The 24,803-nt window shown below is 44.0% G+C and overlaps 1 protein-coding gene and 1 non-coding gene across 2 annotated transcripts in view; one reads left to right on the forward strand and one right to left on the reverse strand.

The window, feature by feature from the left end:
* The window catches only part of SUSD6 (sushi domain containing 6), a 95,714-nt gene that overhangs the window by 11,633 nt on the left and 59,278 nt on the right, over window positions 1-24,803 (forward strand). The window lies entirely within an intron of this gene.
* On the reverse strand, window positions 20,193-20,299 carry LOC123799086 (U6 spliceosomal RNA). The gene has a single exon (XR_006781503.1). It is a non-coding gene; the product is annotated as a U6 spliceosomal RNA (small nuclear RNA).

Raw genomic sequence — 24,803 nt, forward strand, 5'->3', positions numbered from 1 at the left:
TGTTACTGGGGACAGGGTGTGCTTAGACAGCGCTGTGTTTTTTCCACGTAGTTGGGAAAGTGGAGGAGTAAGACTGGCTGTGGGCCAGGCACAGTTCCCCCTTTCCTGTGGTGAATGAAAATGGACGATTGTTTGAAGAAGTGGGTACTGAGTGGGAGGCAAGTGGAAGATAGCAGGCCTTGGACTCAGACTAACCCTGATTTCACTGTCAGCTCAGCCATTTTCCAGCTGTTCACCTTGAGCAAGTTTAACCTCTCTGGTCCTCATTTTTGTCATTTGTAAAGTAGAGATGATATTGTTGACACTACCTGTGACCAGAAAGGTAGCTACCAAAATATTAATGATTACTTGCTGTGGGGGATTTGGGGGTGAGGAAGTGTAACAGGAAAACTATAACTTCTTAAACTTTCTTTTTATGTCATTTGAATTTTTACTCTTGGTACATATAACTTAAAAGTATCCCCTCATGTGATTATTATGAAAATCAAATAAAGTGGGATATTTAAAACCAGGTACAGTGCTTGACAACTAAAAAAATACTCAAATGGCAGTTTATATGGGGAAGAAGTGATATTGATATTAATTAATGGTAGACCCTTGCTTTTGTAGTGTTAAATTTTCAGTCTGCCTTGTGTGGCTTTGGGTAAGTCTCTTTGTTAAGGCCCAGTTTCTTCAACTGAAAATGGAGGTTTACAGTAGTATCTACTATATATAGGGGGTTGGAGGCAACATATCAAGCAGGTAGCCTGGTATCTGGCACGTGATTAGTGCTCAGTAAATATTAACTGTTATCAGCTGTTATCCTCACAGCTATGCTGGAAGCGAGGTGGAGTTGTGCCCACCTCACAGAGAGTGAGGCACAGAGTGGTTTGGTGACTTGTCTTGAGGCCATGTTGCATAGCAGCAGAAATGGCCTTCTCTGTTAACTGCCCTCCTGCTGGAGTGTACACCAACAGCCTCACACCCCTGAGTCTGCTCACCTCTCCTTCCTTCATCCTGGAAGGCCTGCACAAGGATGGGCTCAGCCTCTCTAGGGGAAGGCCTCTCTCCATACCACTTTGGTACTGCCTGTGACTTCCACCTGCTCCATCAGTAACTATCTTCTGCCTGTTTGTGGGACTGAATGGTTGCCCTGAAGTTAGACTTGGTGGGAAATAGGTTTTTAGCTTTGTGGTGTGTGCTCCTGTTCTGAGGGGGGAGTTCTACCCAGAATTGTTTCCAGAAAATGGGAGATCTCATGACCAAACTTAGGGGGTCAAAGCTGATGCCGCCGGTTTCTCACCTTTGGTTTGTACAGTACACTTCTCACCCTTGCCTCTTTGGTTTTCTTTTCATCAGACTTTACCACATTGGCCTTGCTCCCTTCTCATAGGGGTCATGAAGTACTCACCATCTGGTGAAGAATATAGGCAATGCAATGTCAGAAGTTATTTCCATCTAAATTTGCCTAGTGGCCTGGACGGAGTATGCCTGTTTATACAGATTCTTGCATTTCATAGTTTTTATGTTGTTTTCGTGTGTTTCATATACACCCTTTTCCAAATTTGCATTTAGTGGTGGCTGGCAAACCTTGTATTCCATCTTATTTGGAATATATACTTGCTGTAGTATTGCATTCACATTGTATAATTCCACATCAGGATCTGAAGGGCCCTGCTGTTGAGGCAATCACTTTTCAATACTTAATGCCAGTCAAGTCTGTGCACTTCTAGACGAGTCTGCTCTGATTCCCAGCCTGCTTTCTTTTCTTTATTTGTGGCTGCCTAAAGGCCTCTAGTGAAGTACATCAAAGTGCTTCTTGTTTGCTTGGCAAAAGGAAGATCCTTGGAGGAGCTTAAAGACCTCGTGGAAAGGACCCTCTTAATCTTAGCTAATCGCAAAATGAGACTCTATAGTGGAGAAGCCACCCTAGCAACCACTTTATGAAAGCCCCTCTAAAATACAAGTTGTTCAGGCTCTTTGTCATGTGTCTGTAGTATTTATCTGGTTTTTGAAAACAGACCTGCTTAAATTAATTCTGGTTGATGTCGGGAAGTGAGGTGGAACGTATGCCCACTCCAAAGTTATAGGAAGCGAGGCACAGAGTAATTTGGTGACTTGTCTTAAGGCCGTATGTTGAGTTAGCCAGGGTGATGCCTGGAAGATTTGAAGGAGATACTTAAAAAAGAACAAAGCTCTGGGTTTATTTCAGGCCTAATCGTGAACTTGCAGGAGCAGCTTCCAAGCACGGGGGAGAGAGGAATGGCACACTGCCTTGGAGCTGTCATCTAGGATGCCACCTTTTGGGAACCATATTGTAGGCAGTCTCTGGCCTATGTGAAGTCGTGCCTGGGCCTTATCAGAAATGAACCAGATGGTGTTTCTAGTGAAACTGGCAGCTGTTCTTGCTGACAGAATTAATTAAACATTTTTACATGTAAATGTGGAATTCTGGGAAGCTTTCTTTTTGGGGTTTTAGTTGCATGTGAGAGTGCAGCCCTTACCTTACAGAGGCCTTTAAAAACTTTTTTAAAATTTAAATTCAATTAATTAACATATAATGTATTAGTATTTGCAGAGGTAGAGGTCAGTGATTCATCAGTTGCATATAACACTCAGTGCTCATTATATCACGTGCCCTCCTTAATGTCCATCACCCGGTTACCCCGTCCCCTCTGCCCCCTCCCCTCCAGCAACCTTCAGTTTGTTTCCTATGATTAAGAGTCTCTTATGGGGGCGCCTGGGTAGCTCAGTCAGTTAAGTGTCTGTCTTCGGCTCAGGTCATGGTCCCAACATCCTAGGATCGAGTCCCACATCAGGCTCCTTGCTCAGCAGGGAGCCTCCTTCTCCTTCTGCTTGCTGCTCTCCTTGCTTGTGTTCTCTCTCTGACAAATAAATAAATAAAATCTTAAAAAAATAAAGGGGGTCTCTTTTGGTTCGTCTCCTTCTCTGATTCTGTCTTGTTTTATTTTTTCCGCTCTTACCCTATGGTCCTCTGTTTTGTTTCTTCAACTCCACATATGAGTGAAATCACTTGATAATTGTCTTTCTCTGATTGGCTTATTTCGCTTAGCATAATACCCTCTAGTTCCATCCACGTCATTGCAGATGGCAAGTTTTCATTTATTTTATGGCTGAGTAATATTCCATTATATATATATGTACCTCATCTTCTTTATCCATTCATCTGTCGATGGACATCTGGGCTCTTCCTATAGTTTGGCTATTGTGGACATTGCTGCTGTAAACATTGGAGTACAGATGCCCCTTCGGATCACTACATTTGTATCTTTGGGGTAGATACCCAGTAGTGCCAATTGCTGGGTTGTAGGGTAGCTCTATTTTCAACAGAGGCTTTTTTTTTTTTTAAAGATTTTATTTATTTATACGACAGAGATAGAGACAGCCAGCGAGAGAGGGAACACAAGCAGGGGGAGTGGGAGAGGAAGAAGCAGGCTCATAGCAGAGGAGCCTGATGTGGGGCTCGATCCCATAATGCCGGGATCACGCCCTGAGCCGAAGGCAGACGCTTAACCGCTGTGCCACCCAGGCGCCCCTCAACAGAGGCTTTTATTTATCATTTGCTTCTGGCCATAAGTGACCCTCAGCTCTGTGTCTTTCTGTCCCCTCTGGTTACTTTCTTCACCAAATGGGCCAGTTATGTTGGGGAGGTATAAGGTAACCAGTCTTCTCTCTAGTGTAATTTGAAGGTTGCTGATGGGACCTTGTCCCAGAATGTACCTGCTACATGGATAACCTTGGTGACTAAAACGTTCATCATTTGAGTCCCTCCTTTGGGTTAAGACATTTGGATGTGGCACATAGGATACCCAGGAACAGTGACAGTCAGAGTCACTAAACCCAGGAAAGAAAGAAGAAAAATGTGGAGAGAGGGACAAGGCAAGTGCTAGGTGCTGTACTCATGGACTTTTCTTCACTTTCTAGATCAGAAAAGCTCTAAAAAGTTAAGTACTGTAAATTACTCTATTGCAGGTAGAACCAAGTTTGGAGTGATTCCAAAGCCTGTGTTTTTCAGGGCAGATATAATATATGTGGGTTAGGAAGTTGGGGTGGAGGATGAGGTGGGGAGGGAGACAGAGAGCAAATTCCTGGAGAGGGGGTGTCAGGGTCAGGTGGGAACTGCAGTGGAGGGATGCATGGGAATGTATGGCCCTGGGTGAAGGTCTGGGAAGGAGGGGTCGGTGAGCAAAAATAAATGGAAGTGGAAAGAAAAAAAGATTGAGGTATCACTTGCAGGAGGTGGAGGGGCGTATACTGTTGGATGATGGCAACTTTTCCCTCAGGGAAACTCTGTGGGGTTTGTTTGTCTGGGAGACCAGATAGTCTCTGTATTTAGGCAGGTGGCAGTTGGCCCCACAGGAAGCCTTTTAATCCTGGTATTTATAGACTGGCCTGTACTCTACTGAAAGGCAACTCCCATTTCAGTTAGGGAAGGCAGCATTATCTGCCTTTGAGATGCCGCATTTATGGATCCCCATTTGGCCCAGCAGGAGGGGCTGGGTAATGCCCTGTTACATTATCCTGGTTCCCTGCTGCCTCAGAGGTTGTGCAGGGACACTTCTGCCGGTTACCTCTAAGTGACCTCTGGCTGCTCCCTCTCCTGCAGATGCTTCTTTTCTTCTCAAAGATGAATTGGAATCAGGACTGGGAAAGGTGGCCCTCTTGTCTCTGTGTTCAGGGTAGCCAGGAATTCCCTAGAATAATGATTCTGATTTGTTCCCTAGCTCCTTGTCACAAGGCTAGGATTGCTGTTGATAGCATGGCCAAACCCTACATTCAGTCCAATTCAACATTGATTTATTGATTCCTGCTAGTATGTATGGGGGTGGACTACAAAGATGACTGAGACAGGTCTCCAGCTCCAAATCTAGGGGGATAATGAGTAATGAGCCCCCATGGTCAGGCTGGTTCTTCCTTATAGCAGGAAATGCTCATACACTTTTGGTCTTGTCTGACTTAAATCATTATTGCGAGGACTGATTGTAACAATAATCAATTGAGACTGCATCGAAAAGTATACATCTCTAGAGTCATGTAAAACTTTCTTAATATTACAAGGTAAAATCATAATAAAGATAACGTGTATGGAGTGCTTTCTACGTGTCAGGTACTGTTCAAAGTGCTTTGTTTGCATTAGCTTATTTAATCTTCACAGCAACTTTGAAGTAGGTTGCTTATACCCATTTTATGGTTGTGAGAATCAATGCCAAATTGGATTAAAAAAAATCTTTCTAGGATGGCATGGCTGGTAAGTAGCAGAACCAGCCTCTGTTAAGACCCTGTGGAAATCCCGGAAGAGAGGGCATCCCACCCCAAGGGGAGGCAGCAGCCAAGACTTACCCTCAGAGACTAGAAAGGAGCAGGGAAAGGTCAGCCTGGTGCCCAGGAAAGCATTAGCATTTCTACACAACTTAATTAAATTACTGAAACCAGTTATGAACTCGGAGCCGTCTTTCTTGTATAGTAATGCAATTGCAATAGATAATTTAAGCCAGGGAGGAAGGACAAAATTGGTGAGCTCACATACGTGGATGGGCACTTAACTGACAGACTAAAACACAGAGAGGCCAGCCCTAAAGCGAGTACATCTTTATTCAGTTTACAAATGAGTGCAGAGACCCAGGCAATGTGCTTTTAAAGAACAGACATTAAAAAAAAAAAAAAAAAAAAAGAATTCTTTCCCTCTCAGCCTTTTTCTGTTGAAGTTTCTATTAAGGATATATGAATTTGATCACTAATACGCAGTGTATCCATCTTTGGACGTTATTTTCCAGAGAAATCAAGCTCATTTTTGAGGCACCTTCTGGCCGGGTTATCTCAGTTGTGGAAGATTGGGAACAAATATATGCACTTTGTGGAGAGGGCAGTCTCTCCATTAGATGCAAGTCTCTAAAGAGAGCTCTGGGAGTTAATGTCTCTGAATTACTGTTTCAGTCCACTCCACTCTTTCAAACAGCTTTTTTAACATGCGGTGCCTGTCTCATTAGCAGTTCAGGGGAGTTAGCCTTCAACATCTAATGACCTAGTTCCCAAATTTGCAGCAGCTTCAGAAGTTTCTAGAATGCCCTAAAGCATGTTTCCTCAAAGTGTGCTTAATTAGAATCACCTGACCCGCCTTACTTGTTGGGAATCAGTTCCCTTGTGGGTGGGGTCCTGACATTCACATGTAAAACACTTCCTTCCGCTCAGGTCCTGAGGAAGAGCCGCTCAGGTCCTGAGGAAGAGCCACAAAGCCAAGTCCAAGCCCACCTCGAGAGAGGGTATAGAGCTGCGAGGGTATAGAGCTGCAAGCGGCAGTGTGAACAGTCTTCAAGGCTTCTTGTTTTCTTTTATAATGAATGGGAATTTTGCCTCCTGTTCTGTAGTATATCCAGGATCATTTTAATATTTAAAATGAATTACATTAATATGGAATAAATGAACCTCTACCGAGATTGTGTGCTTTGGGGTGAGACTGCTTAGTTTGTAATCTTGGTGTCATGAATTGCTAACTGTAATGACCTTGGGCAAGTTATTTAACTTCTCTGTGCTTTGTCTAAAAATGGAGATAGTCATAATACCCACCTTTTAAGGTTCTTGTGAGGACTAAATCAAATATTAGATAGAAAATGCTTAGATCCATGCACAATGATTAAGCAGTCAAGTGCCAGTTAATAATAATGATGCTATTATTACTGTTCTGAGCGTGCATGTCACTGGGAGTATGACCACCCCAGTTATAGAAACTATTCCTTCAGATTGACAAAACATCCCTCTCCCTGGTGACACAGTCAGGCCACAGGCTTATAAAAAGGCCTTTGGCCATGCATAAGAAGCCTAAACAGAGCACTGGGAAAATGCTCTGCCGTAACAGATCTTCTCAGGTCACACCCTAGTTTTATTTTAGTTGTTTGAGGTCCCTGTGTGAAGCATGACTGTTCTCAAGCTGTCAGAATCTGTCACGGGTGGGAGGGAAGTGCTTGTTCAGAAGATGTCAGAGAGTCCACCAGGTGGCTTTAACCAACAAGTGTTCTTAATTCAGTCTGCACTTTTCCCCCCTTTATTCTTGTTAAATAAGAAAGAGGACTAGATTGCACTTTTCCTTTGTAAAGTACACATTCATTTCCCCTGTTAACTTACTTGTTTTTAAAAAGTTTGAGGAGTCTCAAGTTATACTTGTTTCTTGAAGAAAGGTCAGGAAGTGCAGGTACTAGCAGTCATGGAAGGAGAAAATCACCTGTGATTTCCCTTTCACCTCTCACCACTGTTCACCTGTTACCGTGCTACTTCAGTCTAGGATGGTCAGGGATGGCAGAATGGCCGGCAGGGTCTTGGAGAGAAGGGCCACATTTCTGGGAGCCAAGGTGGCCCTCCTGTGGCTCAGCCTTACAGTGGGCAGCCCCGCCCTTGTCCCCAAGTGTCCTCTCCCCTTCTGAGCGAGGTTATGTGGAAGCCCAGCTACTTGTTTCCAGTGTGCTGCATGTTCAGGCATTTGTGGCCTGGTTTATGTTGATTCTGCTTTCCTGATTTTGTGCTCATTTTTCACATAGCCAGGTGCTGAAGGTTCTTGGGCCTCTTTTCTCTGTAGGAATTGGTACTGGCTCTCAGGGTGGATGCTTCTCTGTCTCATGCCCCTCTCTCATTAAATGCAGCTAAGGAGGTTCTGTCTAGGAGGAGAACTCATTGAGTAAGGAGAACACTGCCTCAGGGCTTTTTAAACATAATGCTACCTCCTCCTTTTTTCCTCTTCCCAGAATAAGAGCTGCCAGTAAAATTTTAGTGCAGGACTATTGAGATATATTTATCACCATTGTGATGGACAAAGGAATTGTCAACTCTTCTCCTTATCGATCCTCTTCACCTCCTTGCAAATGGGAATTACAGGAAATCACAACTAGCTTAAAAAACTGTGGGCAGATGGGAAGGATGGAATGTGTAACCCCCATTCCCAGAAATAGAAGAATGGCTGAGCTGATTGACCTTAGCATTTGGCGGTCAGGAGAGTGAAAGCATGGCTTGAAATAATGTCACCATCTGGGAATTGAAACCCAAGTCTTCCTGCTCTCTGACTTCTTTGTCATCATGATTCCTTTCTCCGGTCCCTTCCTTTCTAGTCAGTAACCAGCCCCTGCCAATTCTTTCTTCTGTAGGTTTCTGTCACAACCATCCTGACCAGACTTCATCATCCTCTCTAACCTCTTAGGCTGCTTTAGTCTCCCTTGCCAGGTTCATCTCCCATGAATGGTGTTCTTATCTCATGAGATTAGGTCAGAATGAATCCCTGTGGGGGGGGGGGAAGGTGGTATTAACTATCCCTTTCCACGGTGGCAGTGCCTTTCGAGGGCAAGGACTAAGTATTTTGGTGCCCCTCACATAGTAGGCTTTTAATAAATACTTGTTAAGTTGGCTTAGGTTGTGTTTCTTGCTCAAGAACATTCATTGGTTCCTACTACCTACTCATCAAAGCAGAATTTCTTTGCCTGTTTTTCATGGCTATACAAACTGGCTTTACTGTAAGTATTCAGTTGAATACTTAATACTTTGTGGAATAACTGGAGTCTGTGAGGGATGGATATAGGGAGTCTCCCTAAGAATTGTCCCATGTGCTGGAGGATCTCAAATGGGATTTTTTTTTTCTGTTTTTCCCTGGGTTTTGGCCTCTTTCCCTCTCCTTTCCCCACCTCCTTCTCCACCCCCAAATTTATATCTTGCTTTTACTTCAGCCTTCCAGCCCAAGAAATTCCTTCTTTCTCCATACTTATTCAGGTCTCCAAGTTTTCAGGTCAGACCTCCCTTCCTCCCTCCCTCCCTCCCTCCCTCCCTCCCTCCCTCCCTCCCTCCCTTCCTTCCTTCCTTTTTCCCTTCCTCCTTTCCTTTCCTTCCTTCCTTCCTTCCTTCCTTCCTTCCTTCCTTCCTTTCTTTCTTTCTTTCTTTTTTTTTTTAAGATTTATTTGTTTTTAGAGAGAGTGCATCTGTGCAGGAGAGGCAGAAGGAGAGAAATAGACTCCCTGCTGAGTGTAGAGCCTCCACTTCGGGCTCGGAGTTCCATCTCATGATCCTGAGCCCTTGATCTGATCTGAAGTCAAGAGTTGGACGCTTAACTGACTGAGCCACCCAGGTGCCCCTCCCTTCCTTCCTTCCTCTTAAGGTCCTCTTTGACTGTCTTGGTTCAGACCCTTTCTGGTTTTTGTTTGTTTTCATTATTTTGTCCTTAACTTACAAGTAGCTATTGCTTATTCTTCCTTATTTTCTAATTATTCATACGTCACGATTTAGCATTTTATTGCACCCACGTGGAATACTGAAAAAGATGCTCCTGCCTTATTGTGTGCCTTGATTGTTTGTTGTCTGGGTTTGCAGCCTCCCCAGCTCCCCTGAAGGTTCCAGGTGGGGTGAGGCCTGTGCCTTACGTGCATTTTGCATTTTGCAAGCTATAGATGAAGGACTGACAGGAAATGATGCTGCATGGGGTAGGCAGAGGTGACCCATTAGAGGTGAAAGGTGATCTGACAGTGCTTTGAGAGTGTAGTTCCTAGCAGAATGCTGTAGGGTCTGGAGCAGAATAGGGACTGGAGGCCCAAAGACAGAAGTTCTAGGGCTCTGGAAACCAAGACCTGGAAGGGTCAGGCTTGTACCTCAAGAGTTTGTCTCATTCTGAGATTCTCTTGAAATCCTGGTTCACATGGAAAATGTGCTTATACTAGAAGGTTGGTTACAGGGTTTTTGGGGAATTGTGAGGCCAGATGCCTGTGTGGTGAATCTTTCCAAAAGGAAGGATGAAAGGTGCCTAGCCATAGGGAAGCTTATTGCTTAAGAAAACAGACAATTAGGGGCAACAGTGAACAGACCTGTTGGACTCAGGATTTGATTTATTTGTGTTAATGGCATTTGTATTGATTTCTCTGGGAAATTTGGGTGTATGAATGTATTCTGCAAATACAAGCATTTTCTTTCTTTGCTTTGTCACTGAAGGGGCTCATAGCTTATTGTTGCATTTTTCCTTCTAACAATAGAATCTTACATGAAATTAGAAGCAGTGTCTTCCTTTTCTGACTTTGGCAGAATTTTAAGCATCGCGCCTACCCTCTCCTCAATCCCCCTTTTATTTCTCAGACCCACCTAGGACTGTGAAACAGGTTAGTTGTTAATATGGCTGTGGGCTGGGACCAGTTTTAGCCAGAATTCCCTGCAATCCAGTTTAAGTCTATGGGGCACATCTAAACTTACTGGAATTCGAGGTAGGAAGTGTGGTTGCAGAGGCAAAGCCATTTAATTGTAGCTTATATGAAAATAAAACTGGCTTGAATTTTCTTCTCACAAACTTTCTCTGAAACACCTCTTTAGATCTTTTATTTTTGGCAAATGGGTTTCGAGGTGGCAGCCTCATTACTGTTGGATGGAGGGGTATAATAAGCCAGTGGGTGATTTCCCAGAATCCTGAGCCTTTGAAAATTGCTATTCTTTTTGGAAAGTAATAAGTCCAGAAGCCAGGCTGCCTGTTTCCGATTTATTCCTTCTTCTTACCCTGTTCTCAGCTAGTAAATATTGTGGTCTCAGTCTGCCTAAAAACAATGGCTTACATTTGCTTAAATTTCTGTAGCAGTTTGAAAATGAAGTTTAGCCCTTTGATGATGATGGTGGCGATAATGATGATGATGGTGATGATGATGATGATGATGACAGGCCCCCAGTAGCAGATACATTGATTGAGTTGCGAGCTAGTTCTTTCCAGGTCTTCTGAGAAGAAAATCACTAACTCACTTTGTATGTGAGGGTCATGGTGTTGAGTAGAGGAAGAAACGGCCTTGGAGTATAGAGAAAATCATCTGCCCAAACGTTATACTTTAGAGAAGTACTTTGAACGAAGTTGTATGTTTTCTATTTGGATTGGGTGTGTTGTTTCTTTTGAGAACCCTTTTTACAATGGTATAATGGTTCTTCTGGAACTCATACCAGGATTCTTTTTCTACCCTCTCCTGTATTTACAGCTGCTTTTTCCCTAGGGGAGCATTCATCTGTTTTAAAAAGCAGAGAGAGAAAACAAGAAGTTCTCTCAGTGATGTTTGGAAATGAACTGCATTTGTCTTTCAGGAAGGCAAGTTCTTAAGGGTTGCTGTTTGGATGAAAGAAAAGGAAGTCTAGCTACAGTGTTATCCCCCAACACCCCCCCTCCCCCCACACACCTCTCTACCCAGAGGTTCCTTATGGCAGATATGAAGGAATTTAGTATGCAGGGTCCCCTTTATGGTCCCTTTGTTGTACTAAACCAAACATTGCTTTTCAGCCCCTGAGTAAGTCAGTTTTTCTGGCAGGCCACTTCCTTGTCCTGAATACCCATGTTTAGGGTCCTGGGCTGGCACTGGCACTCAAGGCCAGGGTTGTACTTGGATATGAGGTCAGAGGTGGTATCCAAGGGCATTTGGGACAGGAAAGAATTCTGATCTTGAGAATGTTTTCATCATACTAATGCTTTAAGGCCTTGGAGCTGAGGTTTGCCAGGCATCTAGATGAGGTTAGTAAATGGGCCTAACTGTAATGCCCCTTAGCCTCTTTCCACAGTTTCCACCAGCTAGGTGGTCGTTGGCATGCATCTTTGTTTTGTTACGAGAAGAGGAGGAATTCTGCTTTGCAGTTGAGTAACTGTGCCTTCTATTCAGATTCTCTAGAGGGTTAACACTCAAAGCTAATGAGTACTTCCACACTGCACACACTGCTCCAGGGTGGTGGGTGGCAGGCTGGAGGCTGGGGGACCTTCACAGAGCAAGTGCTATTGAAGGCAGATACTGAGATGACACTAAGGGGAGCTGTGCCCCGAAGTTCCATTGGCTTGGCCCCCTGGCTGCTGGCTTATCCCCCAAGCCTAGGCCAGCGGAGGCCTGCAGCTTCTTTGAAATGACTGCTTCCCACAGCTCGTTTAGTGTGATCAGCCAGAGGAGGGGTGGGCTTCCAGGGGAAAAGGGTAGGAGAGTCTTAATGAAGCTTGCCTGGTTTGGCAGTCACTCAGACTCATCTCCTGTTTCTGTATGGACGGATAGTCCCCTCCAGTTTTCTGAACAACTCTCCTTCATTTCCAAGGGGGGCCCATTTTTTGCTAAACCTTCCCTCAAACCCCAAAAAACAAACAAACAAAAAAAACATAAAAAATTACAACCTACCTTGATTATTGCTGTGTGTGCCTTCTGCCTCTTTTCCAGCAGAGGCAGGTAGCCACGCTTGCTTTTTCTTGAGTTGCTCCTGCCACGTGGGAGTTCCTGGAGGCTGATGCTGTTGAACTTCCTTGTCAGGCAGAGGCCTGCACAGGAGCCGAGCCTTGGGTGCTCCAAATGGACAGAGCACAGTGGAGAACAGTGCTGGGGCTGCCACTGGGTCTGAGGGAGCTCAGTGGTTGGATTCTGACTGGGAGATATTTAAGGGAACTCTGCTTAAGTGAAGAGGTAGGAGAACTGAGTTCTGGTTCAGCCACTAGCAAGCCATGTCCTGGGGTAAGTCATAGCCCCTTTCTGGACCTCAGTTCCCCTCCTAAAATGGATAGATGGGACTTTACAAGATGACCCCAAGACCCCAGATTCCTTTAGACAGTAGTGTGTTAGGATCCCCACACAGACCCATGAGCCTGCTCCTGGTCAGGGTGACCAGAGGCTGAAACGGCAGGAAAACTTGCACTTTCCGGTTTTCTTTTGCCTCCATGCTTTTGCATTTGGTGCTCTTCTCCCTGGAATGCCCCTTCTTATAGTCAGTATCAGTTTAGACCATTGCTTGCCCCCGTACTAGTGGGGGGCCCCTCCTCTGTGCTGCCATATCACTCTGTGTTCAGCACTTATCCCACTGTGTTAATGTCTGTTTCCTTGTGCTTCCTGAGGACAGTGTCTGCTGTCACCACTGTACCCCCAGTTGGCCCGTGGAGTGCCTGGAATGTGGTATGTACATGCAAATGTTGAATGATTAAATGACCCCTCCTGGGCCAACACACCCACCTCTCTCAGGGAGCTGTTCTTGGTTTTCCCCACCTTACCCAGCCCTCTTTCTGATGAGTTGTATGTGGGTGCAGGAGAACCTTGAATAATGCGGAGAGTTGTTTTCAAGGTTCATCTCAGTGTGGTGAAGCATTGAGTGATGTTGCTACTCTGTCCTGGGGGGTACCCTTTCTAGGTGTTGCTTTGACCTGGGATGGATCTGGACTTTGCCCTGCTCTTCCCCCTGCTCTTCCCCATCTGCTGCCCTGGGGAGGGAGGGGCAGGCCAGGCACAGGCATATTGCTGTCGCTGCCAGCTGCCTGGGGCTGGGCCATCTGCTGCTGGTGACAGTGGGTAGGGTGAGGGGTGAGCATCCACCTAATCTCCTTCACTGCGCAGTCCAGCCGCCTTTCTCCCCACATTTTGTCTTCTGCTCTAATGCTATCTTTTGCCACTCTTCATTGAGGTCTTGCTTTTGTTCCAGCTGCTGCCCCCCACCACTCTGCTAGGAGAACCCTTGCTGTGTTTTTGTTTACTCTGTGTGTGTGCTGTGCCCTTTAGCCCAAGCCCCCAAGAATCTTTATGTAACATAAGACAGCAGCAGCAAAAAGAAAAAGGCAAAAAAAGCAAAAACAAACCTTAGAAATGAAACCTTGGACCCCTGTTGGTCTCTGTTCAGATGTAAATGATGAGACTCTTCCCATCAGAGTTTGTACCTTTGGGTTCACCACCCCATTTTCTATCCCTCCTCCCAGGGACTCTTTGAACAGCAGGGGTGGGCTGAGTCACTTAAAAAAGCTCTTAATTTTGCTTGTATTTTAAGCTCTTTCTGGCCTTGTGTGGACATAGGAAAGAGGCAAGGGGAAAGTAACCTGTCCCTATCACTCTTGATGACTCTGGGTTTGAAGGTTTTGAAGTGTGTGTGTGTGTGTGTGTGTGTGTGTGTGTGTGTGTGTGTACATGTGTACAAGCTGTGCCAGGAGGTGGGATTAGGGGGAAATGTAGACAGAGTCTTAAAGTCATCTTTACCAAGTGAAGAGGTGACAGCGCAGAGAACAGAAGGGCAGCATTCCCTAAGCTAGGACTTCTTAAACTTTAACAAGTATAGGGATTACCTGCGGAATTTTATTACAATGCAGATTATGATTCAGGAGATCAGGGATGGAAGCTGAGATTCCACGCAAGTTTGTAATAAGCTCCCAGCTGATTGCCAGTGCTGCCATTCAATGACCCATAGTTTGAATAGTAAGCCTCTCTCCTCCTCCTAACACTGATTAAAAAGATTGACTTGGGTAGGGCAGGAGGGAGGCTAGTAAAGCACTTTCATATTTTAAACCTGAGGGCCTGGGCTGGCCTTTCAGCCAGTATTTACAGAGCCCTTTCCCACGTTCCTTCCTTGTGCCTGAGTTCCTGGCTTCTCTGGAGCTCCCCTTGGCCCAGTTTGGTTTCCACAATATAAGAACCTCTGCCCTTCAGAGGGTGGGTGTGGATACTCACAGTAAGACTGGATCTTTTCCTCTCTTTGGCTTATTGTAAGTAGATAAGGCCAAACCTCGCGTTGCAAATAGAACTTTTAGAACTGGAAGAACTCTTAAATCGTCTTTTCCAATCCCTGTATTTTACTGAGGAGGAAACGGGCCCAGAAAAGTTTTGTCACATATTCAGAATTAGCTAGTGGCAGAGCTGGAGTTAAAAGCCAGATGTCTGAACTCCTAAGTTCCTCTCTCTGAGGGACTCTAAGTTCAAGTTAGGCACTGTGGGAGGACCAGGGTTGTTCTGGGGATAGGTGTTAGGACAAGAGGCTTTCTGGTGTTGTGAGGGATTTTACACCACATGCGCCACCAAGGTAGGTCTGGCATCTGCTGTAGCGCAGCGTTTGTTCACGTATGCCAGGGTTCTCAGTGGCAGCACTGTTGACATTTGGGGTCAAGTAATTCTTCCTTACAAATTCTTTGCTTTCTTTAATTCTTTGTGAAACATCATAGGCCGTTTAGTGGCCTTCCTGGCCTCTACCAACTAGATGTCGGTAGCATTCCGTCCCCCGAAGTTATAACAACCAGAAATGCCTCTAGACGTTGTCAGATACCCTGGGAGGGGACTAAAATTGCCCCCAGTTTAGAGCCTCTAGTTCAGGAAACAAGTATTTTGGGGTGGAGGGTCCCTTTTGGGCACCTATGTTGGGGTTTTGTGTGTGTGTGTGTGTGTGTGTTGTTTTGTTTTGTTTTTTAGTGTATGTTGGTCTCTGGGTTACAAAGAAAGCAAAAGCAGATGGCGCCCCAGCCTTCCTGGTCACATACAGTTTAGTGTACAGTTTAGTGGGGAGACCAGACCAGCCAATGCATGGGACAGATAAATTGCCATCTTAACGGTCCTTCCAGGATGCAGAGCTGCAGGCTGGACTCTAAAGAATGTGGTGCCAGCCCAGGGTACTTAATGAGGAGATGTTACTGCCCTGGGCTGGATTGCAGAGCTAAGAATTGAGTAACTCTCATTCATATCTTTAGTTACTCTTACCTACTTCTGCGCAAGCAGCGCTCTTCCATTCTGAAAAAACTTTTCATCTGAATCTGTAGAGGCCAGTCAGGCAGCTTAACCAGCAGATATGTATACTTGAAGGCAGGGAGTCTACTCAGGCCTGATGCTGGTAAGACTCATTCCTTAATGAGATTTACTTTTTATTTCTAACTTGATTTTCTTTTGCTATGGGGTGAATCTTCTGACAGACCTTTCTTGTCTGTACAAGAGACAAGAGTCTACAGACTCTAATGTTCTGAATACAAAGGTATAAAACATGGTTAAGTGTCTCTCTGTGTGAACCTAAGAAAGGGTCTTTAACTCTTTTCATTCTTCATAGGATACTGTACTTATAAATATTTTTAAGGACACTGAGCACCTCCTCTCTCCATCTTATGCTTCCACAAGCCTCCATGAAAAATGTTACCTCAGAGCACAAAAAGTATTAGTGATGGGAGCTTCATAGTTCTTGTCAATTTTTCCTTAGCCGGTGCCACACTGTCGTTTTTCCCAGTACTTTCATCGTGATGCTCCATTGCCTCCTGGGCTGCATTGTTTCTAATAAACCTGCTGTAATCCTTTGCTCTTTTGAATGCAGTCTCTCCCCCCCCCAGACCTGCTGTGGCTGCTTTAATTATTTTCTCTATCACTCGTTTTCAGCATTTTGACTATGGTGTGCCTTGTGTTTTCTTTTTGTTCTTGGGGTTTGATGAGCTCGGATCTGTGGATTTATAGTTTTCGTCAAATTTGGAAAATTTTCTGCCATTATTTCTTGAAATTTTTTTTTGTGTGTGTGTCTACCTGCCCCACCCGCAATACACGCAACACACACACACACACACACACACACACACACACATTGTGTGTGTGTATGTAATATATCTACATATGTGTATGTTAGGCTGCTTGATAGTGTCCCACTGCTGACTGATGTTCTGTGTATATCATTTTGTATAGTTTTTGCTGTGTTTTCAAGTTCATGAATTTCTTCTTCTACAGTGTCTGATCTTTTAATCCTATCCTACATATTTTTCCTTAAGATATTTGTATTTTTCCATCTACAAGTTCAATTTGGGTCTTTATTATCTCTTCACTTCTTTCCTCATCATGCCTATGCCTTCCTCTTCTCTCTTGAACACATGGAGTATATTTATAATAGAGATTTTAACGTCCTTGTCATTAATTCTGTCATTGAGTCAATTTTACGCCTGTTTCTATTGTTTTATTATTCTTCTAGTTATGGTCATATTTTTCTGCCTCTTTGCATTACTGTTAATTTTTTTTTATTTGAAACTAGATATAGTGAGTTTTATTTTTCTGGGTGCTGGAACTTTTTGTATTGCTCTTAGTACTTTTGGGCTTTGTTCTAGGAAGCAATTCAGTTACTTGGAATTTGTTCGATCCTTTCATTTCAAGGCTTATTTTCTCGCTTTGTTAGGGTGGGTCCAAAACAGCCTTTAGTCTAGGGCTGGGATGGTCCCATTCTAAGGCCAAATCCTTCTGAAGATTGCATCTGATGCCCTGTGTATTAGGAGATTTTTCCACTTTGGCCAATGGGAACATGAGTATTTCTGGCTCTGTGTGAACTCTGGGGGTTATGCCACCTACTTCTTTCCGTTCATTCTTTCTCCAGGATTGCTAATTTCCTCACACATATGCACAGACGAGTACTCAGCCAAAGGCTCAAGGGGATCTCTCTACAGATCTCTGGGGCTTTTTTCTCTTTGTGGCCTCTTCTTTTCAGTTATTTTGCCCTGTAAATTCTGGCCATGTTGGTCTCCCCAAATTCCCAGCTCTGTCTCTTTGACTCAGTGAGATTGTTCAACTCTTTCAGATTTCTCCTCTCTACTCTGTGTCCTGGTGGTAGGGCACTAGTAGGGTTCACTGCATTTCTTTCCCTTTATTCAAGGATCACTGCCCTATGCTGCCTATTGTTGAGTGTCTGAAAACTATTATTTCATATATTATATTTGGCTTTCTGGTAGTTTAAGGAGAGAGAATAAATCTAGTCCCTGTTATTCCATCATGACTGGAGGTAGAAGTCCCTCAGATTGTCACCTTACACCAACTTTTAACCTTGGATGTCTTTTTCCTCTTGTGTTCACTTGTTGAAAAATGTATCCATTGAGACAGATTTTGAGAATTCAACCAGATTCAGATCACGTCAGTTTGCCACAAATTTATTGGATACCTATGTCCAAAAGAATGATTCAGTATCATGCTATACATGGTATGATCTGTAATTTTACCTGTATTTTAATGCTGCACTTTATAGCAGAATGCTGGGTGTGTGCTTCCAGGTGTTATCCTGACATGAGCACACACATATACACACACTTTGAGTCTCTTCCTTGCATCTCCGGACCATGTTCCCATTTTACCTGGGCAGCTAACTGAACTGATAGGCACAATGGATGAACAAAGAGCAGGGGACCAGCTGCCTGTGCATGAATTAGGTCCAGATAGCCTTGTGTGGGGAAGAGAGGGGCGTTAACTCTATGTGCAGTAGCCCTTCTACCTTACCTAGTCTGACTCTGTGCCGGATACTATAGTAAACTCTTCAAATATGTGTGAATCATGGACTCTCTGAAATTTTACGAAACAGGTATTGTTACCCCCATGGTATATGTGACAAAACAGAGGCTCATAGCAGTTAAAACAGTACACCTGGGACCTGTAAGAAACAAGAGGCAGAATTAGGATTTGAAGTCCCTTTTGTGTAACTCTAAAACTCACATTGAATGATCCTGTAAGTAACAGTTTCATTTCCCTCTCTGGGCTCCAGCTTACTTCCATCTTTTCTCTTTAGCATTTTGGCTATATATCACCCATGTGTTTTCACTTTCTACCTCGTATTGTGGTTATTTTTATATGTGTCTTATCTCCCTCAGTAGACTGTAATCTCTTGTAGGGCATATGCTTTTCTCCATCTTTGTACCTTTCATGGAATCTAGAATATGTAGGTGCCCAATATAGGTGTTGAATAAAGTCAGTAAGTTCCTTAAGAAAGATATTTGTGAGAAATGAGTCCAGATGCTTTATCTGGAGGGAAATACCAGATTCCCTCATTAATTTATGATGTTTCTTTCTCATCTGCTGTGTTTATCCTAACCCCTCTTAACATCTTCCAGGATGTAACCTGGACTTTATGAAGTTCTTTATTTGGTACCTCTGCCTGAACTTTGGCTAATTTGAGGTTATTATTATTATTATTATTTTTAAAGATTTTATTTATTTATTTGACAGAGATAGAGACAGCCAGCGAGAGAGGGAACACAAGCAGGGGGAGTGGGAGAGGAAGAAGCAGGCTCATAGAGGAGGAGCCTGATGTGGGGCTCGATCCCATAACGCCGGGATCACGCCCTGAGCCGAAGGCAGACGCTTAACCGCTGTGCCACTCAGGCGCCCCTGAGGTTATTTTTAGAGTGTGTGTTTGGAGATTTAAGGGAATATCTGTTGTGAATTACATTCCTTTCTTCTCAGGTCCTGATTTAGAGCCCCACATCTGGAGAACCAGAAGTATGACTGGAGCTAGAACTGGAACTTGTAGGCCTTGGTGGAGGGTATAGGTGGAAGCAGGGGTGTGAGACTAATCAAAGGGGAAGGAACAATAGGCAAGTTCCTGTTTCTTGCTTTTGCTTGGGGCCTCACAGTCCAACCTTGACAGCTTACAGGAAGTTTGGGTAATTTGTGAGGGAGAGGACAGGAAGAGTCATGGTTTGGTTATAGATTCAGAGGCTTCTTGGAATTTACGCAAGATGGAGGAGAACAGTTAGAGCCAGGAGACAGTGTCTTGTTTGGCTTAAGTGCATACCTGATTGGGGCTGTTGCTGTTAAGCTTCAGGAGATAGAGGTAAAGAACATGCTCCTAGAATCCGGAGCCTGAACCAGAACCTCAGGGAAAAATACTCAGGTTAGGCATTTCAGTAGAAAGGAGGAAAATGGCAGGAAGTGGGACCATATTTATGGAGAATCTTAAGGCCTGAGAGACATGAGGAAAGGTCACTTCTGGCCCTGCTACTAGATTGACCGTTTTTTCCCACTCATGAATCTTACAGATGTAGGAGTTTTGGGGTAGGGGTGATGGGATGGAGAGGGTTTTTTGTTGCTATTGAACATTAAGGAAGGAGGCAGCTCTTTGATATTCATCCCCAGCTTCTCCCTAGCTTTGGCCAACAACAGCATGTGGGAGTGTCAGTTCAGAGAGAACTCTCCAAGCTATCTGGGCAATTCAGGAATCTCAACTAAAATCCTTGGGTTAACTGAGAAGGCACAGCTTATAAGATACAAATTCCTTCTAGCCACCCTCCAGTCTTTTTTCTCCCTTCTTTTCCAACCCCTCTCCCCTAATAGTTTCGCCTTTATTGTGTCCACTTTCTCACTTTGAATTCATGTTAAGATCAATATGGTCTACCCTCATCACTCAAATGAAACTGCTCTTGATCAGGTCATTAATGGTCTTATGACCAGAGCAGTCTTCATCTTACCGGACCTTCACTGCCAACTCCCCCTACATCCTCCTTCACTGTCTCTGTCCCTCCCTTAACATCCATGATGCACAGGGCCTGGTTTCCTCGTACTTTTTGGAGTGTCTTTCATGGGCTGTCCTTCCTTGGTATGCTCCTTTAAAAAGTTATTGCTCTTCCCAGGATTCTGTCCTTGACTTTCTTCTCTTCTCACTCTACTCTAAGGTGAGTCCATCTATTATGCATGGTTTCAACCACTCACTTACAGGCTGCTAACTCCAAGCTCAAAGTGCTCTGCAGAATTTCATACTCATTTCTTATGCAGGGGTCATGCTAATCTTCTCTGGATTGTTCCAATTTTAGTATATGTGCTGCTGAAGTGAGCACCATACTCATTTCTAATTTGCCTGCTAGACCTTTCTACCTGAATATCCTTGAAGTAACTACAATTTAGCATGTCCAAGAATAACCTGAACTCAGTTGATTACATTCTTCACTAAAATCTGCTTGTCTACCTGTGTTCTTTCTCTCCTTTGGTAGCTTTCACCATTCACCCTGTCACTTAGGCCAAAAACCTCAGTGCCACCCTCTTTTGTTTTCACTCATCCCATCCTGTAAGTTTTCGGCATCTTCTACAGCATTTGGCACATAATGGACATCAAAAAGGAAAAGTTTATTAATTTCATCTGAATTTAATTATAGTTTAGCTAGCACTTTGGCTTTGATAAAGTTGAATACCTATGGTTACACTGTAATTTTAGGGAAGGGCATTTGACTTAGCCACGTTCATATTATATTAAGGACAAGGCACTTTTTTATTTAAAACAGGAACACTTTGTGGAGGGATTAGTCATTATTAGAAATGAATGGATTGGGGGCGCCTGGGTGGCTCAGTTGGTTGGGTATCTGCCTTCTGCTCAGGTCATGACCCCAGGATCCTGGGATTGAGCCCCGCATCAGGCTCCTTGCTCAGTGGGGAGCCTGCTTCTCCCTCTGCCTGCTGTTCCCCCTGCTTGTGCAGTCTCTCTCTCTCTCAAATAAATAAATAAAATCTTTAAAGGAAAAGTATTGGATTGGCCACTGTGCTATCTTTTGGGGCTGCTTTAAGGAGCTGCTGACATTAAAGAAGAGGTGGGTGAAGTCAGATCATGTCGGCCAGAGGGCCTTGTCCTTGGTGTTCATGGGAGTAGATACACAGTGTGTCATGGGTGAGCTTGCCACATGCTGGGTTTAATGCAGGAATAGGGAAGATGTTTCCATTGGGGAGGGTAGTATGGCCCTTTTTATTCACTGATGGATTTTCTAATTGTATCCTAGTGTTTGTAACATAAATGCTGAGGAGGTGTTTGTAACTGTCATGTTTTGCCAAGTTTATATTCCTTCCTTTCTGTCTAGCCCCTAAAAAAAAAAGAGGTGGTGACTTAAAATCATAGGATTTTAGAGCCAGAGAAGTTCTTCAGGTAGTGGTCATCTACCTCAACCCTTACATATTGAGAAAATAATGATAATAATAATGATAGGTGGTAATAATTCAAATACCTACCATGTTCGATGACTCACCAAGCGCCAGGTATTATGTTAAGTGCTTTATATGCATTTCCTGGTATAATACTTACCCATGAGGTAGCTATTATTAGTGCTATTTTATAGATAAGGAGGAAACCGAGGTCCAGAATGATTGGGTAACTGCACTGGAGTTAGGTATGCTGCAGCAGCTATTGTGCAGAAAGATGAATTATCTTGCTTGCTCAAGGTCAAGTTTTCCAGTTAGAGGCAGGACATGAGGAGAATCCAGATCTCCTGACCCTGAACTCAGCATATATTTTTGTTTTGAGCTGAGAATTCATTCTTTGTGGTCATTTGTGTCTCATTTCTTGCTCAATCCCTTTTAATTTTAGTGAAATTGAATGAAGTAGAGGAAAGGGCGGTTTAGAGTTGGGGTTTTGGTGAGTTTTTTAAAGTTTATTTTTAAATAGGCAGCCTTCCCAGACTGACTGGGAATGTAGCAGAAGGCCTGAGAACCAGGAAGTGACACAGACCTGTTTATACCATCCCATTTGGGGGCCTTTGGGAAGCCATCCACAGAGATGGTAAAAAGTAAACATAACTGCATCAGCCAGTTCTCCTGGGTTTGCTATTTTTGACCCAGAGGAGGTGTTTCCTGCACAGCTATGAGTACTTTGGAAACCAAAACCTAGCACCTAAATATCTTGATTGAAGGTATATAGATATTTATTTCTCTTTACCAGACACAGCATTCAGTGGGGCCTGGCAGACAAAATTACCATTTTTTTCGGTCTCTTTCTCTCTGCCGTCCTTTTGGTGAATTGCTTTTCTCCATTTCTTTTTCTCTCTTTATAATTAGCTCTATGCATGCAAATCTGTCCTGAGAGCTCACTAGGTATGTGCATGATTTTCAAGGTCCAGTTCAACCTTTCTCTTTCACCTCCTGCTAGCCCCACTGAGAAGTCTTTGTTCCTATTTCCTCTGCATTCTCATAGCACTTAAAAAACAAAACAAAACCCACACAACCCTTTTATTGGACCCTTGTAACACTTTCACAGTGTTATACAGATAAACATATTATTCCTCTCACGTCGATTGTGAACTCCTTGAGGGTAAGGAATTCATGTCTGTGCCGTACTTCATCTCTGTGATCACCCAAGCCTTGCACTGAAGACAGCCAGTAAATATTTGCTGAATTGCAGTATAGTCACCGCAAACACAGAGCTCTAAGAAGTCAGATTTAGCAAATCAGCTTCCCAGACTTGATTTGCCCAGTGGGTATTGAAGCCTGCTCCACTCAGCTCTGATGGGAACCAAGCAGAGGGGTGTGATGATACACAGATATATCTCTGGGGTCTAGGAACCAATTATAGCCCTTTCTGCCAAGCACGTTTTTTGCTACCTGGCCAAAACTTAAGGATTTATGCCCCTTTCCTCTCCTGTTTTATGTCTGTTGCGACTTTGCTTTCTTGTTTCCTATACAAATTATGTCTTTTGGGTTTATCTCTTTCCCCCCTTCAGTGAACAAGTAAATTTTGAGCACTTTGGGGCGTAGAAAGAGGCAGAATTGGTGGTCTCTGCAGGGATTTACTACCTGTAGTAAATGTAGCATGCAACAGTTAAGTAACTGAGCAGGCCCTAGGGAGGGATATGACTGGCTGTCCCATTCATGGTCCAGGCAGTAACTCTCTTTGGGTTCAGAAGGGCCTTCCATGCTTGTGGGCTGAATTGATGAGTTTTCTTAGAAGAGATGCAACTAAACTTGACCTTGTATTTGGAAAACAAAAGAGCAGGAAGCCCTTTGCAGTAGAAAAGCAGGAGAATAGATTTCGGCCCCTTGGATTTCATTTACCTGTAAAATGGGGGTAATGGCACCTCTTTAATGAGGTAATGAGTGTGTGTGTGTGTGTACACATATATGTAACAAACATGTAAGTTCTGTGCCTCGTCCTTCCCTACAACATGTTCGGACTAGAAAACCTCCTAGGTCCCCCTGAACACAAATACTACCTTAGTATAGTCACATACATAATTATTTAATGTGGGGGGAGGGAATGCTAAGTTGCTTAAAAAATATATTTTTAGCATGTCATGGGGGAGAACCTTGGAAGTTCACTTGTTTAACCCGTTGGCTGTTCTTTCACTTTAACTGTTTTGAGCTTAGTCTCAGGGCATATGTTTCCATCCCTGCAGAAACAGTGCCGTTTGGGAATCCAGTGGGCACTCAATTTATAGGCTTTTAGAGAAGGAAGGGGTCTTAGCCAACATTAATTTGAGTGCCCACTGTCCCAATACACCGTCCTGCATCCTTCACGTTTATCTCATTTCCACCTCACAACAATCCAATGAAGTGTGGGTATTGTGTATCCAGTTTATAGATGGGAACTGAAAATAATTTGCCCTAGACTACCCAGCTAATAATATCCAAGCAGAGCATAGATTCTGGCCCAGTCTGCTAGAATCTTTCCACGATCCCAGCCTCCCTGAGAAACGTTTAGTTGAACTGTTTCATTTTACTGATGAGGAAACAGAGGCATAGGGAGGCAGTGTGATTTGTCCTAGTTCAGCCCATCAGTATTGGTGAAGCTGGGACTAGAGAAGTGGTTTCCTGCCTTCAGGGTCGGAAATTTACGGCCTGAGCCAAGTTCCTGCTCACAGCCAGTCTGCCTTCATTCTCCTTTTTTTCTGTCCTGTTTTGAGTCTGTGTTGTTTTGTTCTTGTCTGTCCTCTCTTGCGTCTTTGCTCCTTCTCTCTGGGCCCTTACAGCTCTGCAGTGATCTGTGCATACACGCACCCGCGCGCGCACACACACGCACAGAGGCTGGGTTTTTTTTTGTTAGACGTTTGTTATTTTTGGAAAGCACTGTAGGAACACTGTGTACGGATGGCCCATACAAACGTGCTGATGGATTGATTAAGCTCTAAATGGGAAAGTGGAGTTTCCTGAGTTTGCTGCAATGCAGAGGGAGATGGATGCTGAGATGGGTCTTGGGAGATGAGGGGGGAGAGGACTGCTCATGCAGAACAAAGAGGATGGATTTAACATTTCTTCCTTCCAGTTAGAACTTTTGTTGACTTATGTTTTCAGAGGAAATATTTCTCGGCCCCTCCTGTTCCCTAGAAGACATTCCAGAGTCTTTAGAACTGAAAGGGCATTTGGGGATCATCCAGGCCCACCCCCTGAAGACCAGGGAGAATAATTGACTTGCCTGAAGTCAGTCCACTGTTGGTTGGTGGAGCTGGGACTAACCGCTGTCTTGTGCGTTTAGGTCCATGGCTGCAGTCATCCTGCTGTTAGGTTCTAGAAGAGATGTTGGAGACTGTTAAAGAGAGGCTTAGGGATGGGGCGGGGGTGGGGGTGGGGGTGTGTCTGCTGGTGTCCCTG

Source organism: Ursus americanus, chromosome 26 (assembly GCF_024610735.1).
Source record: "Ursus americanus isolate L20-20 chromosome 26, mUrsAme1.1.p, whole genome shotgun sequence".
Classification (NCBI taxonomy): domain Eukaryota; kingdom Metazoa; phylum Chordata; class Mammalia; order Carnivora; family Ursidae; genus Ursus; species Ursus americanus.